The 15448-nt window shown below is 49.6% G+C and overlaps 1 protein-coding gene across 5 annotated transcripts in view; it reads left to right on the top strand.

The window, feature by feature from the left end:
- The window catches only part of Oatp30b (Organic anion transporting polypeptide 30B), a 260754-nt gene that overhangs the window by 67932 nt on the left and 177374 nt on the right, over positions 1–15448 (top strand). For 2 of the 5 annotated variants that reach the window (XM_077682803.1, XM_077682805.1), the window contains exon 1: positions 9808–10199. The exons of 1 other annotated variant lie outside the window; for it this stretch is intronic. The gene's annotated coding sequence lies outside the window, so the exon portion shown is untranslated. Of the gene's footprint in view, positions 1–9783; positions 10200–15448 lie in introns of those variants that run through there. 2 more of the 5 variants (XM_077682801.1, XM_077682800.1) reach the window with 2 other exon arrangements.

The following is a 15448-nucleotide window of genomic DNA, read 5'->3' as shown; positions in this document are numbered from 1 at the left end:
GTCCCTGGTTTCATGACAGTGCAGGGCTTCTTTATATAGAGTCCCTGGTTTCATTACAGTATCAGGCTCATTGGCGGATCCAGAGGGGGGTCCGGATGTCCTGACCCCTCCCTTAATTTTTGACGGTGACCCCTCGGGTCGTAGAAAAAGTCTAGTGGAAATTTTTTCTATTTCTCTAATTTTTGCTTTTCCAAAATATGGGTGAATAAAAAAGACTCCTCCTCCTCCTCGTAATCATCATCATTATCATCACTGATGGAAGCTGACCCCCCTCTCAGGAAAAACCTGGATCCGCCCCTGATCAGGCTTCTTTTATATAGAGTCTCTGGTTTCATGACAGTATCGGGCGTCTCTTATACAGAGTCCATTGTTTCATGACAGTGCAGGGCTTCTTTTATATAGAGTCCCTGGTTTCATTACAAGTATCAGGCTTTTATATAGAGTCCCTGGTTTCATGACAGTATCGGGCTTCTTTTATACAGAGTCCCTGGTTTCATGACAGTGCAGGGCTTCTTTTATATAGAGTCCCTGGTTTCATTACAGTGCAGGGCTTTTTTTTATACAGAGTCCCTGGTCTCATGACAGTGCAGGGCTTTTTTTATATACAGAGCCCCTGGTTTCGTGATAGTGTCGGGCTTCTTTTATATAGAGTCCTTGGTTTCATGACCTTGACGGGCTTATTTTTATAGAGTCCGTCCGTGAAAAGTGCCTGTCTATAAAAGGGCCGTGAGGACAAAATACAAGTTTGGTTGAAAGACTACATGGCGCGCATAGCAGTAATACGAATTTTATCGCAAACTTATAAAAATCGAGATATTGAAAAAAGAAACTGTAGTTGATTCCTCTGTCATAAGAATCAGTAAAACGCGAAAGGGAAATGTGCAGCGAAATCTGCAGCTAGATGAGCGTGATTTGCGGGTCGGCGGCTGTCTTGTGGGTGTGCTCGGCGAGCGACGTCCTGCTGGCGGGTCGCTTCGGAAAAGCTGTAGTGGCGTCATTTCCGTGACGGATATGACGTCAGTGAAATCTTGGGGTATCGCGGCATAAAATCCTTTCGTGTTAAAATATAAAATACTAAAACGAACCTTAAGTGTAACGTCCTCTTTAGTACTAAATGTTTCTTCCCCGCAAGAAGACCCTGCGTGCAGGGGTGCACCCTTTACAGGCCGCTTGCTTCGTTGTACTGGCGTCTCATCCGGGACGGATATGACGTCAGCGAAATCTTCGTGTATCCCGGAATAAAACACTTTCTTGTTAAAAAACATATGAAGCAGTGGTGACTACCCGGTCACTTCCCGACGATCTTTCTGTGACGCCACAGAATCTCGTTCGTGCAATGAATGTGCACTCGCTGAACATGACTGGGCGGTTGCAGTGGTGCCTTTAATTCCGTTTGATAGTATCAGTCGAATGCTAACGTGCAGTTACCCGACGCGGTGGCTCAGTGGTTAAGGCGTTACGCTGCTGAGCACGAGGACGCGGGTTCGATTCCCGGCCGTGGCGGCCGCTGTTCTGACGAGGCCAAAAGTGAAAACACCCTTGTGTACGAGATTTCGGCGCACGTTAAAGGTCCCCGGGTGGTCAAAATTAACCCAGAGCCCTCCGCAACGGCGCGCCTCGTCGCCTGCGTTGCGTCGGCGCGTTAAACCACCCAGTCAATCAAAATCTAACGTGTTGTTAAAACACTGATAAATATGTTTAAGTGTTAGACCGTGTACGTTAGTGTAGCGCGAAGTTTGAAAAATGTGTATTACTTTTTGCGCTTTTTTGGTTAAAAACCTTTTTTTTTTTTTTTGCTGGAATGGTGAGTTACCAGAGAAGAGCTTTCATATTGAAGAAAGTTGTGGTTTTGTCTTCATGACCCATTTAAATACAAGTTCCATTTAACGGTCGTACTGCTGTGCAAGCAATAATGGTGAAATTAGCGTAGAATTCGCCCTGAATCCCACCGTTTAGTTGAGCAGAAACTATGTTCTTGCAGATGATTTGTGGGGCCTTTATTCCCGGCCTCGCAATTTTCCTAGCGGGTAGTTCCGGTTTCAATACAAACAGTGAATATGGACCGCGGCACTGTGCAGGCTCAATTTGTACGCACTAATGCGATTCAATCGAGGTTAGCCCTGTTTCAGATCAGACTCTTGTTTCGAATCTACTGTTCCGAAGTTTATAGAAGCAGCGGTATTCCGTTTCTCCGGTAGCGTCACCCAGAAAATGGATATAGCTTGACCTCTTTTCTTTTTTTTAGCTTTTTGTATTGCTCACCGGCTGGCGAAGCCATTTCACGCGGATGGTGTTACACACGTCATACCTCTGCTCGGTGAGGGTGTTACGGATCACGTTCTCCAAGCGTCCATCATCAACGCTGGGTATATAGTCGATAGAGGAAACTGACTTCCGTACTCTGTATGCGAGCCTGAGAATGGCGGCAACGCCCGCCGGCGGCCCCTTCATAACCTGTAATTGTGAATGATGGAGGAGAAAAAAAAAGGAAAGAAAGAAGGTCACCGCGACGTGTGCCTTGATGTCCGCTTCAACTTCTTATAAACTTGCCACACGGCGATGAAACGTCGTGAAGTTGCAACCGGATATGGGTGGATGTGGCCTGTATACAATCTTTCTTTGTTTGTCTCTTTTCTTATTTGAAACTCGTCGCGCCGTATATTTGGACATCATGTACTTGCGGTGATCCATGGGGGTTATTGAACTGTCGACTTTGCCAGTTGCCATAATTAAGAGTTATGCACTGTGCTCCCGACATCGAATGACCACCCATGGTTTATGTTTTGTTACGAGTGAGTCTAGCCGAAAATTCCGAAAATACGCAAAGCATTGAAGTTGTCGGGAAAATACCATGAACAAGGGTGCTGGAACAAAATGTGTGAAACATTCCGGCCGCAATATATTGCGCTCGAACAAAAACGAAAAAAAACAGCCCGGACGCAAGTGCTCTATGGTGGCTCCGCTCACGTAACACCTGACGCGTCTTTGTAAAATGCGTGATTTTACAGAGGCGTATGATTGATTGATTGAAGAAACGAATCGATAAGCACAGTAACATTTTTTTTGTGCGATGTTGACAAGGGCGCGAGAGATTCCGACGAACAGCGTCACTGGCACACTGCGGGGCGCTTTCCTCGCCCTTACACTGAGGCATCCACATCCCTCTGCCTGGATTGATCAGTTCCTGTGAAACCATAGAGTTTCATACTAATATATACTAGATGGAAATCTGTCTCCGCAGTCGCGGGCCGCCGTGGGCGGCGCCATTGCTACTAGCGACGCTCCTCGCCTGCTTGGCTTAGCTAGCCATACGGCTTCTTTTTTGTCTCGAAGCCAAAATCAACAAAAAAAGTAACATTTTTTCTTGTTCATCGTACATTAAGCTTCTAAACAACTACTGACATTTGGGAGGTTCAATTTTATAATAACAAAACAAATTTCATAAACCATCTACGGTAATATTGTTGCTTTTTTGCAGCCATAGCCAACGTTCCAGCCTGTTCATGAGCCATGCCAAGGACAAGTGGAACGTACCTGCCGGGTACATGACGGAACGCTCGCTGAAGCGCGGCTCTCCTAGACAGTGGCGCCAGATTTCCCTCTTGTATATATTAGTATGAAACTCTATGTGTAAAACATGCAGTTCTGTAGCTGCAGTTATTACACATTGCAGCTTCTCTCTCTCTGTGGGTTTCGCATATTGCCGGAGTTTTGGAGATGACGCGCTCCTTTGCGGAGGTGCGGCAGGCTCCCGTTTGTGCGAAAGAGTGCGCCAGCCCGCTCCTGCGCTTCGCGCGAGGAGGCGAGATTCGTTTTGTAGCTCGCGCGCGTGGTGCGAATGACACGCGGGGCGGCCGTTTTCCCTCGCTAAGTGATCCGTGGAAACCCGGGAGAGTGGTCGTCGCCCTCTTCAGGGCATCGGGAGTGCTTATTCTTCTGCTCCTTCCTCGTCGTGTGTGTAGTACGGGGGCCCGGTGTGCCGTACAGCTACACGAAGAGGAGTCCGCCGCGTTGCTCCGGGCGCCCGAAAATAGATGGGCTGGCGGACTTTCGCTTATGCATGCCGAACGAGAATAGGAGCACTGTGCGGAGTGCACACAACACTTGCCGCCGCGCCTGACACAGATACAAAACGCCGCGACGCCGAGTCCTGGTAACTGCCCAGAGTCGCCGCTCGTTCGTTCGTTTTCCCGCTGTACCCCCCCCCCCCCCCCCCCCCCCTTCTCGGTCGCCAGGCCTGTATTTAATGCGACCATTGAAAAGGTTTGCGTGCTGCTCGAGACAAGTAGATTCGGGGCCTAGGTGAAAAAAAAAAAAAAAAAAAACACTGTTTTCAGTTCCTTGTAATCTCGGCAAGTTGCTACTAGTAGAGTATGAAATGCTTTATTGTAACCCTGCAAGTTACTTCCAAAAATTTTTAAGCGAAAGCTTTCTAGTGGGACCGATTGCGTCCCATGAAAAAACTAATGCATTTCCCCATAGACGAGTTGCTCGACCTAAAAGCCCTGATAAGATCTCTGGACACCCGGCGCGTGCGTGAAAAAACTGAGATTCCGTTGTGTCAAAACGATCACTTGAAAATCGCGAAAGCGGAACGGTCCTGGAAAAGCTTGCTGCTATATTTTCGGAATGCTCGAGGACTTAAAAAGTACCCTTAAACCGGAAAAACGCCAATAGTTTTGTGATTCATAAAAGATTCTGATTCATAAAAAGGGAGAACGGCTCGTTTGGATGATTCGATACCTCTTCACGAAAATGTGGCTGAGGAACGTCGTTTGACCAACTTTTGACGGGTGTTTTCTTCATCCGGTCATCCCGTGGGATAATTTCGGGGCATAGTGCCAGGTTTTTGCACCAATTAGTGGCACTTTCAACGTATTCTCGATAAAAATCCAGTGTCATTCCACTCTGTTAAGGTAAATGGCCAGCGGGGCTGTGTGTGTGGGTCATTGGTTAGCCACAAACCCCCTCTTAAACCGCGCCGTCGCGTCGGGGAAGTTCTGAGCGTGATTGTAGCTACGCCGACGTCTACAGTATTCCGCCTCGCGGAATTCGGGGTCCTGAGGGCCGTCCCTCTCAACCTTGGCGTCCGCAGCCCGATTGCCGCATATTTTTTCTTTGGGTAGGTTTCACTGCACAACACACAATGTAGGAAAGCCAGCTTACAAAAACCAAGCTTGAACCGATCTCTTAAAGTCGGCTTCTCCTCTAAACACAAGTGCATTGCGGGGAAGTCATTTGTTTTTAGTAACAGTATAATGCCTGTGCTACACGGCAGCTTTAAATTGACAGTTGCATGCTCCTTTGGAAGTGCTCCTTTCGAAGTGCTGAAGGGGATCTCGATAGACAATTGGTTCGAAGGCCTTCAGAAGGCCTTTGAGGCGGCCGTGTAGCACATGTATAAACCATGGTACATGAAAATATGAAGCGCCGAAGGCGAACAGGTGGTCGAAGGGAGAGGGTGTGTTTAAGCGAGGAGGAGCGGAACGGCTATTCTCTGCCTACGCAAGCAAAAACCAGAGGGAATTAGCCTCTTACCGAAGGTGTATGAAGACCCGCCGCGGTAGCTCAGTGGCTAAGGGGGTTGTGCTGCTGAGCACGAGGACACGGGTTCGATTCCCTCTCGCGGCGACCGCTTTCCTGATGGAGGCAAAAAACTAAAAACTTCCATGTGTACGAGATTTCGGCGCACATTAAAGATCCCCGGGTGGTCAGAATTAATCCGGAGCCCTCCACTACGGCGCGCCGCATCGCCTGCGTTGCGTCGGTGCGTTAAACGCTACAATCAACCAATCAATCAAATCAATTGAAGGTCTATGACGTAATTTCCGTGCAGGAGCAGGTTAAGGCCAACGTACAAAATTCTTGGGCGAAACGTCCAAGGGTGCGAAGCGCGGAGTTCTGTCGCGCAGACATTGGAAGCGGTGTCCAAGCGGTCAAGCTTCCAGGTCAGAGCAAAGCAGGTCCACTTTATGAGAGCGTTGACATTCGCCTTTCGCTGGCCGTGCTAAGTGTCTGACCGTTATTATTTTTCTCCGCCTGGGTGCAGGCATTGGCGGGAAAGTTCAACGACACTCCTGGCTCGCAGAATCTGCGCAGGGATCGAAAAATAATGCGTCGTATTCCCGCCGTGAGGTTTGCTGTTTCTTACGGCTGCGGCTGCTTTGCGGCGGTGCCTACTGAATTGTTTTGAAACACGCTTTATTGAAGCTGTATACCTCCTTCGCCACTACACGGTTGGCTGGCCTGCGCTATACTGGGTTTTATACAGGGTGTCCCAGCTATCATGCACCAAGATTTAAAAAAAGAGTAAAGGCGTAACTCGAAAGAAACCAAGTGCATAATGTTTGCAGTACTGTGAAGAAGCGGACAGTATTTTTTTCTTTAATGAGACTTAATTAACTAATTGTAATTAATTATCTAACTCGAGAAATACTCTCCTAATCACTAAAGTGTCAATGAGGCACTTGAAGGTAACCACGAGGGGCATCTAACTGCGGTATTTTCAGCGATCAACTAATTGCATACACATTTATTCTGACTGATAAAGGAAACCCGCGAAATATGAAAAATACCACGTGACGGCGCCTCCGCGCGCACCGTAAAGGAACGCCCTCAAACAGGCTGCCTCTGAATTAGCCAGAATGAAATAGACAGAAGAAAGAAAGAAGAAATCGCGACCGAGTTTGTTCCTTATCTGCACACGCGTCCCGCGAATCTTGCTGCTGCTGCTCCTTCCATGCATGCTATTATCAAGGTGATGCGCTGTCTCTTCGGGCGGGTAACACGCGAAACAGTTGCTTTCAAACAGCTTTGTTTGGGGACGCTGCTTTACAATGCGCGCGTAAGCGTCGTCACGTGCTATTTTTCATATTTCGCGGGTTTCCTATATCAGTCAAAATAAATGAGTACGCAATTAGTTCGTCGCTGAAAATAGCGCAGTTAGATGCCCCTCGTGGTTACCTACAAGTGCGTCATCGACACTTTTATGATTAGAACAGTATTTCTCGAGTTAGATAATTAATTACAATTAATTAATTAAGTCTCATTAACGAAAAAATTAGTCTCCGCTTCTTCACAGTACTGCAAACATTATGCACTAGGTTTTCTTCGAGTTACGCAATTTCTCTTTTTTTTAATCTTGGTGCATGATAGCTGGGACACCCTGTATATGCCGCGGTACACGTGCGGCAAGACGCGATAAAGTGGCCGTGTGTTTGAGCGCAGTGTAATGTTCACGGGAAGCCTTCATTTACGCGCATATATATGCGGTCATGTGCTTCTGTTTCGCAATACTTTCACCATACACTCGGCCTCCTTTTTACAACTTGCTGAAGTTACGCGTTCGAAACTAAAGCTTACTATCCTGCTGTTTTTTTTTTTTTCTTTCTTTCTACAGCATCACCCACGCGAAAAATATGCGCAAAAGATTCGCTATACACGTACCTTTCACGTCCGGTTCATATCTGCTCACCTCGCACTTTATGACGCTGAATCTTTTTGATTCCCCCCGTGGACATTCTATTCCCTTGCCAACGCGAATTTTACGATCAATTTTACTTATATCTGCGAGTTGATAAGTATATACTTGCGTTGAGTGACGTGACCCCGTAGACCGCTGACCTTAGACGTGGTTCTGCTTGGCCAACATATTCCCCTGCTCCATGAAAGTTCGGCGTCGAGTATCCGTTCCTTTTCGGGGGTTGCAGTAACATAACATATGCAGCTGCGCTGTTACAGCGTCTGTTAATCGTGTTACAAAATCCTCCCTCCAGCCGTTCCCACGGCATATTTCTCTTTCTTTTTACAACGACGCTGTGTCTGTGTGTCTCTGAGGTATTGCTTTGGAGCCGCGTGTTTCTGTTTTTTTTTCTTTTCTTAGTTTTCGTCTTTTTTTGCGCTCCTGTCACCATGAATTTCTACGTGTCGTGGTCTGTAAGCAGAATGCACTTTGCGCCAAAGCCATCCTTCTCGCGAGTCCTGCTTTCAATTTAATGCAGACACCCTTGGAAAAAAATGTCGCAGCGGTGCAAGGACAGCAGATCTGGCGGCCACTCACCCTTCGTCGAAGACTCGGGTGTTGCACCTCACGGGGATTTGCGAACTTGCCGATGAAAGTTCTCCATGACTGCTGGCCCGGATCGTTTTGTCCGCAGCCTTTCACATCTCTCCCATAGTGGACCGCGTTAGCACGCGCGGCAACCGGCTTCGTGAACTCGGCGTCTGTGCTCCCCACTTCAGGCGCGAACGCACGTAACTGGCGACGAGAAGAGCACGCGAGAGGTCATGCCTGGAATGCTCGGCAGAGTGTTCTCGAAGGTCGAGCTGGAAGACGCCGGGCGCTCCTCACGAGGCGCTCCTCACGAGGCGCACGCTCACGTGCGCTCGGTATTTTGATATTTTTTGCTAGTTCCTCACATGGCGCAAGCCCACGCGCAAGCTTGGACGACTGCGGGCGCTCTTCACGTGGCGCACGCTCACGTGCGCTCTTCGTTTCTTCGTTTTTCTTCGTTTTTTTCTTTCAAACGCCAACGGACTAAGCTGAAGCTTAAATAAGGCTGTGGCAATTGCCCGCTAAGGTGGCTATATTACTACGCGGAGTTTCATTTACTCGTCATAATTAGCTTGTTGCAGGTGGAGTCGTAAACAATTCGAAGTTCTCGTCTGCTGTCCATGGGCTTCTACCGAGGAGTATGATTACAGGAAACGGCTGTCGCTCACCGGAACTATACGAAAGTAAATCATGGCGTTGAACTGCGCGAACGACTACGCAACCGGGGACAGTTTTATCTGAGCAGGTGTCATTGATAGTTGGCAGTTGCAATTTCGATAAAAGAACGTACATCCGCCGCTCCTAAACCACTCCAACTGCATCACTAAGCTGCTGTTTAAAGGACAGCCCCATGTTGGGGTTCTGCTAGGCTAGAACCGCAGGTTTTAATAAAATAAGTAAACTCAGAAGTGTGCTAAATTGGAAATTCTTAAACAATTGGGGCATTCTTGCACACGTCGTTGGGACTGCGCCCCTGTCAATACTTTTTCGGAGAAAGTATTGTCAAATTGCAGTTCAAAGCACATTTGTCCTGTTGTAATGCCATTTTTATTGGTATGTTAGCAGTTTCGCTGCCCTACCATGTCAGCAGGCAAGGTGTCAAAAATCGCACGGTAAATTTGCCCAGTAACAATTAACCACCTAACGGTCGGGTTGGGTGGGGGTAGGGGGAAGGGGAGGGGGCGATGAGAAAAAAAAACGATGCTCTCACATTACGTTTGCATGTAGGACATGGTTTCCTTAGACATTTGTTTTTGATGTATATACACCGAAAGAACAGAGGTTAAGTAAGATGCAACCAGCTTTCATCACTGCACGTATTAGGGTTCTGCAGTGCGTGCGACGCATGTATTCTTTCCGCTTGTACTGTGTGTGTCTTTTCTTTACTCGTTCTTTACCCGGCGCGCTTCTGATGGCTCAAAGAAATGGCTCAAAGAAATCACCTTGCGGGGTTTCGGCGCTTTGCTGATGGTTCGAATTTCGCGCGCAGAGAGCCAGCTGCTGCGCAGCCAGCTCACCAGGTTGTACCGTCGACGTCATACGTGACGGCAGCGATATCGGGTCATGTGACGAGGGAAGCCCTCGTGCATCGGACGAAAGGAGAAGGCGGGGAGGACGAAAAGGTGCGAGGCCGGAGGAGAAAGAGGAGGGGCAGAGACCGCAGTTGCGGCCGCTTTTTCGCGCTTTCAGTCGTTGTTTTTCCTCTTTCGTCTCCTCTCCTCTCTCTCTCCCCTCCGCGGCCCGCTTCGAACTCGCGCGGACCAGTCTCAGCTGAGCGTCGTAGCGCGGCGGAACTGTGCGCTCGCTTGCTCGGCTTCGAGCACGATCGTCGTCGTCGTCGTTTGTGCGTGCGTGTGTGTGCGTGTCGCTGTGTTGTTGCTCGGTCGGCTTGTCAAAGCGAGTGGTGGCAGTGGAGGTGCGTGGCGCTGCTGTGACACGCTTGGTCCGTGGCTTCTCTGCTTTTTGCAGCGGTTACTTTGGCGCGCTCGGCTGACTTCGAAAACAAGGGAAGCGGAAAAAGGAACGGCTGCTGCCTCGGTGGAACCCCTGTGGGTTTCCAGCCAGCACTCCGGAGTTAAGCTCGAAGGAAGGATATCGCCTCACTGCGCGACGCCCAGTGACCTCCGTGGCCTGCCCTGACCAGCAGGTAAGCTGCGGTGCTTTGCGCCTTCCAAGTCGACCATCGGGTAGCGTCTTTTGTTGCTGCCCCGCGACCAAAACGGATTTTTATTAGCAGGAATCTGACAGACACTTGTCTGGCGGTATCGTTTGCTAGTGACGCGCCTGGTGTCATGCGTCGTTTTGCCGGTCTCGCTGTGCACTTTTTCCCGCGCCATGCCGTGCGAACAAAAGTACTATATGACCTCGCTGTTAAGGTTGATTGATGAATGCTAACGGAGCCAGGGAAGAAGTCAAATGCGAGCTCCAAATTGCTGTCGTCGAAAGATGATTGCAACGCTTTGTGGTAACGTTCTCTACGTCGTGCAACCGTTAGCGAGGTATCTTAAACACTCCAAGAACTTCTTGTGAACTTTCGTTAATCTGTCACTGTCGCTGAAGTGCGTTGGAGAACCTTGCGTTGTTCCGCGCACTGTCGATTTAAAATAGAGACATTTCGCGTACTCACATTAGCGCAGAATAAATCGGGATACGCTAGAAACTTGCTCTGCTTACATTTTGGATCGACTGTCGTCGGGCCATTTCGCTTTGAATCGCAGCCTTTGCTGCGTGCTTCCGGTTTGTGGCTTTTGGCAGAGGTGCGAAAGGCGAGCTGGTGCGCCGTAGTCGTTGTGCAATGCTCGACCGCGCGCCATCGAAGACGCAGTGGAAAGGCTACTTCGGCGCAGTTGAACAACGGGATGACCGGCACCCGCTTCAAAGCGCCCCGTTGTGAAAGCTCGCGCGATGGGAACCGGCTCGCTCTCTTTTTGCGCCCCCGATCAGCTGGACGGGACCGCGGTAGCGTCGCCGCTGTGGCCGCGCCGTTGTCTTTCACCCCGGGGGCACGTATATGAACTCGCGCGAAAGAACAGCGTCGCTCTTCTTCCTCCAGTCTGTGTACGTGCTCGTGCCGTCCCTCGAAGGCGGACACGAGGCCCTCTTTGTTGCGCCTGCTCAGTTCTTGCAACCCAGTTCTCGCCCTGTTGTCCTGGCCGGCGGTAGCTAAGAGGTTGAAGAATACAGTTAACCACCGTTATAACGAACGCCTGATGACAGGAAACTAGCTTCGTTATAAGCAGTACTTCGTTAAAGCGGGTGTGATGTACTCCATGCGCTGCAGTGGAGACCATGAAACACTTCGAATTAACCGAAATATCGTTGTAACGAGGGGTTACTCGTTTAGCTTGGTTACTTTCCTAGGGCTTAGCGCATTCAGAAAATTTGGGAGTTGGGGCAAAAAACGAAACAATATGACCCTCTTTATCTTTGTGTGCGATCTGGCTACACACTGTCGCAACATTTCCAACGTATGTTATTCAGCTCCTCAAGTTTCTGAAGACCTGAATAAAAAAGCAAGTAACCTTCGTGATGATTGCGTATGTTGGTGTACACTTTGAAATCTTTTGGCATATACCCAAGTGGTGCTTGTAAATTAATGGTGGTGCTTGTAAATCACACTATTGGCCTTCAGGCACTCCATAGGCGTGGCTGCAGATCTTTGGGAGAGGTCTTCGTCCTGCAGTGGACATAACCAGGCTTAAGATAAAGCTTTGAAGTATGCGCAGTCACGACCGCCGCAAAGTTATCTTCGACCCCCTTCCCTAGCTGTCCCACCTCCGCCAAATCATACAGTTTAGCAATGTGCCCGGAAAATTTTATGCAAGTATGTACAGGTAGCAACGGCTCGTGAGTTTAAGCACGCTTTCATCTCGCCGCGTTGGCATTGATCACCCGCTTAGCAACGTTCCAACACGTCCTCGCGTTGCTGCCGCGGCGATTGATCCCGGACGACGTAAGAGGAGAGCGGTGGCTTAGTCGCCGCCTCACTTGCTTTTTCCCGGGACTCTTTCCAGGCATATTAATGAGGCCGTCGCGTTGTCCGCGCTCCTCTTTCTCTCTTGTCTCAAGCAATGAGCAGCTAGTGGTGGAAACGTCCAGGATTCGCTGTAACGAACCACAGACGCCGCCTTTGCAGTTCCGGCACACAACAACCAACACTGCGAACTATGCAGCGAAGGAGAAGTGGCTGTTTGTAATGGATGACGGCGGAGGAGCGCGCCTGCGAAGCATGCGTCGGCGAACGTTTGCGTGTGCAGCCGCCTTTGTAGCGAAAAGGTTAAGCGTGTGACGAACTCGGCGGAGCCTTGAGCGCCGCGCACCTGTGCGCACACGTTACAGCAACTGGGGCGCGTAAAGGGAGGAGAAATGGAACCTTAGCAGATTGTTTGTTTGGAGGTTCGCTATTGATTTTGTGGGTATATACGTTCTCGGCAAGTTCTGCCTTCGGGCCCCGTTCAATAACGTCAACGCTGCTGGACGGAGGCTCTCTTGACTCTTTAGATCGATTCCGGGTTTGTCGGGGTGCTCTTTGAGGTTACCTGTGTTTGGTTTTATAAACTACATTTTGTTTACTAGCTTTTACCGCCTCATTGCTCCCTTTCTTCTCTCGCCTCACTGTATTCGCCCCCATCTGAAGTAGGAAGCCGGGCCGCCGTTAGTGGGGTATTCACGTAACTCAGTATTCATGTAACCCTCTCTCTCTCTCTCTCGTTTCATGTACATTTTCCGATATCGGTCTCCGTAAAAAAGTATCGAACACGGATACTTTTGATTAGGCAGTTTCAGCATATCGTTACCGTGTTTGCGTTACCGTTTACCGTGTTACCGGAAGCCGCTGGCGACGGTGAAGCCTGTGCCGGTAAGTTACCGGTCGCGGTAACTCGCGCTGCGCAGTCGACTCCCGCAAAAACGGTAAACGGTAACGTAAACACGGTAACGATATGCTAAAACTGTCTATTGTAAGGTTTAACGCGCCGACGCAACGCAGGCGATGAGGCGCGCCGTAGTGGAGGGCTCCAGATTAATTTTGACCACCTGGAGATCTTTAACGTGCGCCGAAATCTCGAACACATGGGTGTTCTTGCTTTTCGCCTCCATCAGAAAAGCGGCCGCCGCGGCCGGGAATCGAACCCGCGTCCTCGTGCTCAGCAGCACAACGCCTTAGCCGCTGAGCCACCGCGGATACTTTTGGCACGCAAAGACTCTTGATATGTTCCTATCGCTGACAGCTCCGGGCTATCTATGTGGCAGTGAAGGTATCTGATATCGCCGCCTGCACAGCAGGTGCTTATGTGCCGTGTATTTCATCACCTTAAAGAATTACGAGGAAGCGTACGTTGTGAATATTTCCCCTTTCGTGTCTCTCCTTCGTTTCAGTGTAGCGCGTGCATGAATTGCACGTGAGGCCCAGCGCGTTGGTGTTCTGCTTAAATTTTACCGACCTTCGGAAACGCTAATCATGGCCGTACGTTCCGTTGCGTACGGCGAATCTCTACATTGTTGGTATAGTCGTGGTGGTAGGGCATCACGAGCAAGATTCAGGCCAAAGCACGGTATATGTCGACGGTTTGGTCCTCAGGTTCGGGAGCATTCGCACACTTCTGAAGCTCGTACAGCGTTTGTTCCTCTCTTTTTCAGAGAACGTGCTCTCTTTCTCTTTTTCGTCAGTTTTTATCTCTCTTGGTTTTCAGTGCGTAAAGATCTAGTGCAGACGTTTCGGCTGGAGGACCACCACCTCCCGAAGCCCCGCGCGCGGACTGTGCGCCTTTCCGCCGATGTCGTTCGGCGTTCTGCTCTCCGAGCACGGAACTTTCCGACCGCGCTACCTTCCGCGAGGCAGGGGAAGAGAAAACGGGGCGGCTTTCGCAAAGGGAACTGCAACGTCGCTGCGTTTCTTTTAAAAAGCGGGAGCGAGGCCCTGAGCGAATCGTAGGGGAAGCCACGTCCCGAGAGGAACTAAAACTGCGTTAGAGACACTATCGCCGTCTAACTGAAGAGGAACCTACGCGCTACGTCAGCGCTCGAAGGCGTAATCTCGCGAACATGCACTTTGGTGAGCTGCAAAGCGTAAAAGATAGTTAATCTCGTTTTTCCAAAGGAATTGTTTCGGACGCAGAGATCGGGGTAAGACAAGTGCGTGTATCGCTGGTTGGAACTGACCATTTCAAACCGTCCTAAATCATTTTTGAATTAATTACTTTTTTGTGTTGAAAGCGAGAAATGTGTGTGTACGGGAGTGGAGGCGATTGCATCGGAAGCGGTGGCGTGGCATGGCAGTCGAAAATAAACAGAGTTTAGCGTCGGCATTCTGCGTTATATGTAGTAAGCCGCCAGGAAGTGACAGCCAGTTCCGAAACTGTTGGCAATAAACAGGAACCGTTTCAGTTGAATCTGTATCTGCTACTTTCTATAACTGTCTCACAGAATGTCTTGGGAAGGTAAGACGAAAAAGACCAGATGGTACAAAGGCCAGTCCCTTCTCATGTTTCGCTATTCTGGTGTATCTCGTACCTTGTAACTTCAAGTTTTGCTCTAGTGAGCCTCTCAAAGCTTAGTACGAACCGACTACATAGTGCAGTACTCATCCCTAAATATATAGGGTGTTTCAGTTTAACATACTTTTTAAGAGTGGAACAAACAGTGGAAGGTTACATTCTCCAATGGCAACCAGCAAATGCTGCTGCAGTAACATTAACTAGCATATTTAACTGAGCTCCCTCAGATCGCTTTGTAATTGTTGCCTTTAGTGGACATGTGTATCGTTCGCGCAGCTTCTTAATTAAAGCTGCCATAGAATAAATGCGGCGATGCTACGTAGGGCCCTGTTCGCCGCAATAGTGCCGCATGTAAGTTAACGCAAGCGGGCCGCTAGTTATTGGTTCAAAAGTTTAGAAATTGTCGTGAGCGAGCGTGTTGTGTTTGCCACCCCGTATTTGTCCCCTAAACGGTGGGTTCCGTTATTCCAAAACTAACGCGCGGACGCTAACGGCGGGCGCGAGACCGCGCGCAACCAGGGGAGCATGTCCGTCTGCTGGTAGTACCAGTAGCTATAGACTTCATTACGGGAGCAGACGACTTGAATTCCGTCCTGGGCGGGTGACGTCCATAGTCCGGGGTGCCGTGGGCCCTGGCCGTCCGCTCTGCCCTTTCCACAAGCCAGAGTTGGTCGTCAGGGTCGGAGCTGGTGAGGTGGGTCTCTCACTGCTCCTCGTTTGTAAAAAAGAAAGCGTGACGTACCGCTGTGCGGAGCCAATCGCTGCGCGTATCTGAGCACAAGGGCCTTGACCAGTGTCTCTAGGTGTCTTGCTCCGTGCTGGTGGGCTCGTAGCATCCACAGTGCTTTGCGGGGCGAGAAAGGAGCGAAAGCCCCGGATGGTAAGTCGGCCAATACTTAAC

This window comes from Haemaphysalis longicornis, unplaced genomic scaffold (genome assembly GCF_048455015.1).
Source record: "Haemaphysalis longicornis isolate Haplotype H1 unplaced genomic scaffold, Haemaphysalis longicornis Haplotype H1 scaffold_9, whole genome shotgun sequence".
NCBI lineage: Eukaryota > Metazoa > Arthropoda > Arachnida > Ixodida > Ixodidae > Haemaphysalis > Haemaphysalis longicornis.
The sequence above is the reverse complement of the archived record's forward strand: the minus strand, read 5'-3'. Positions and strand labels throughout refer to the sequence as shown.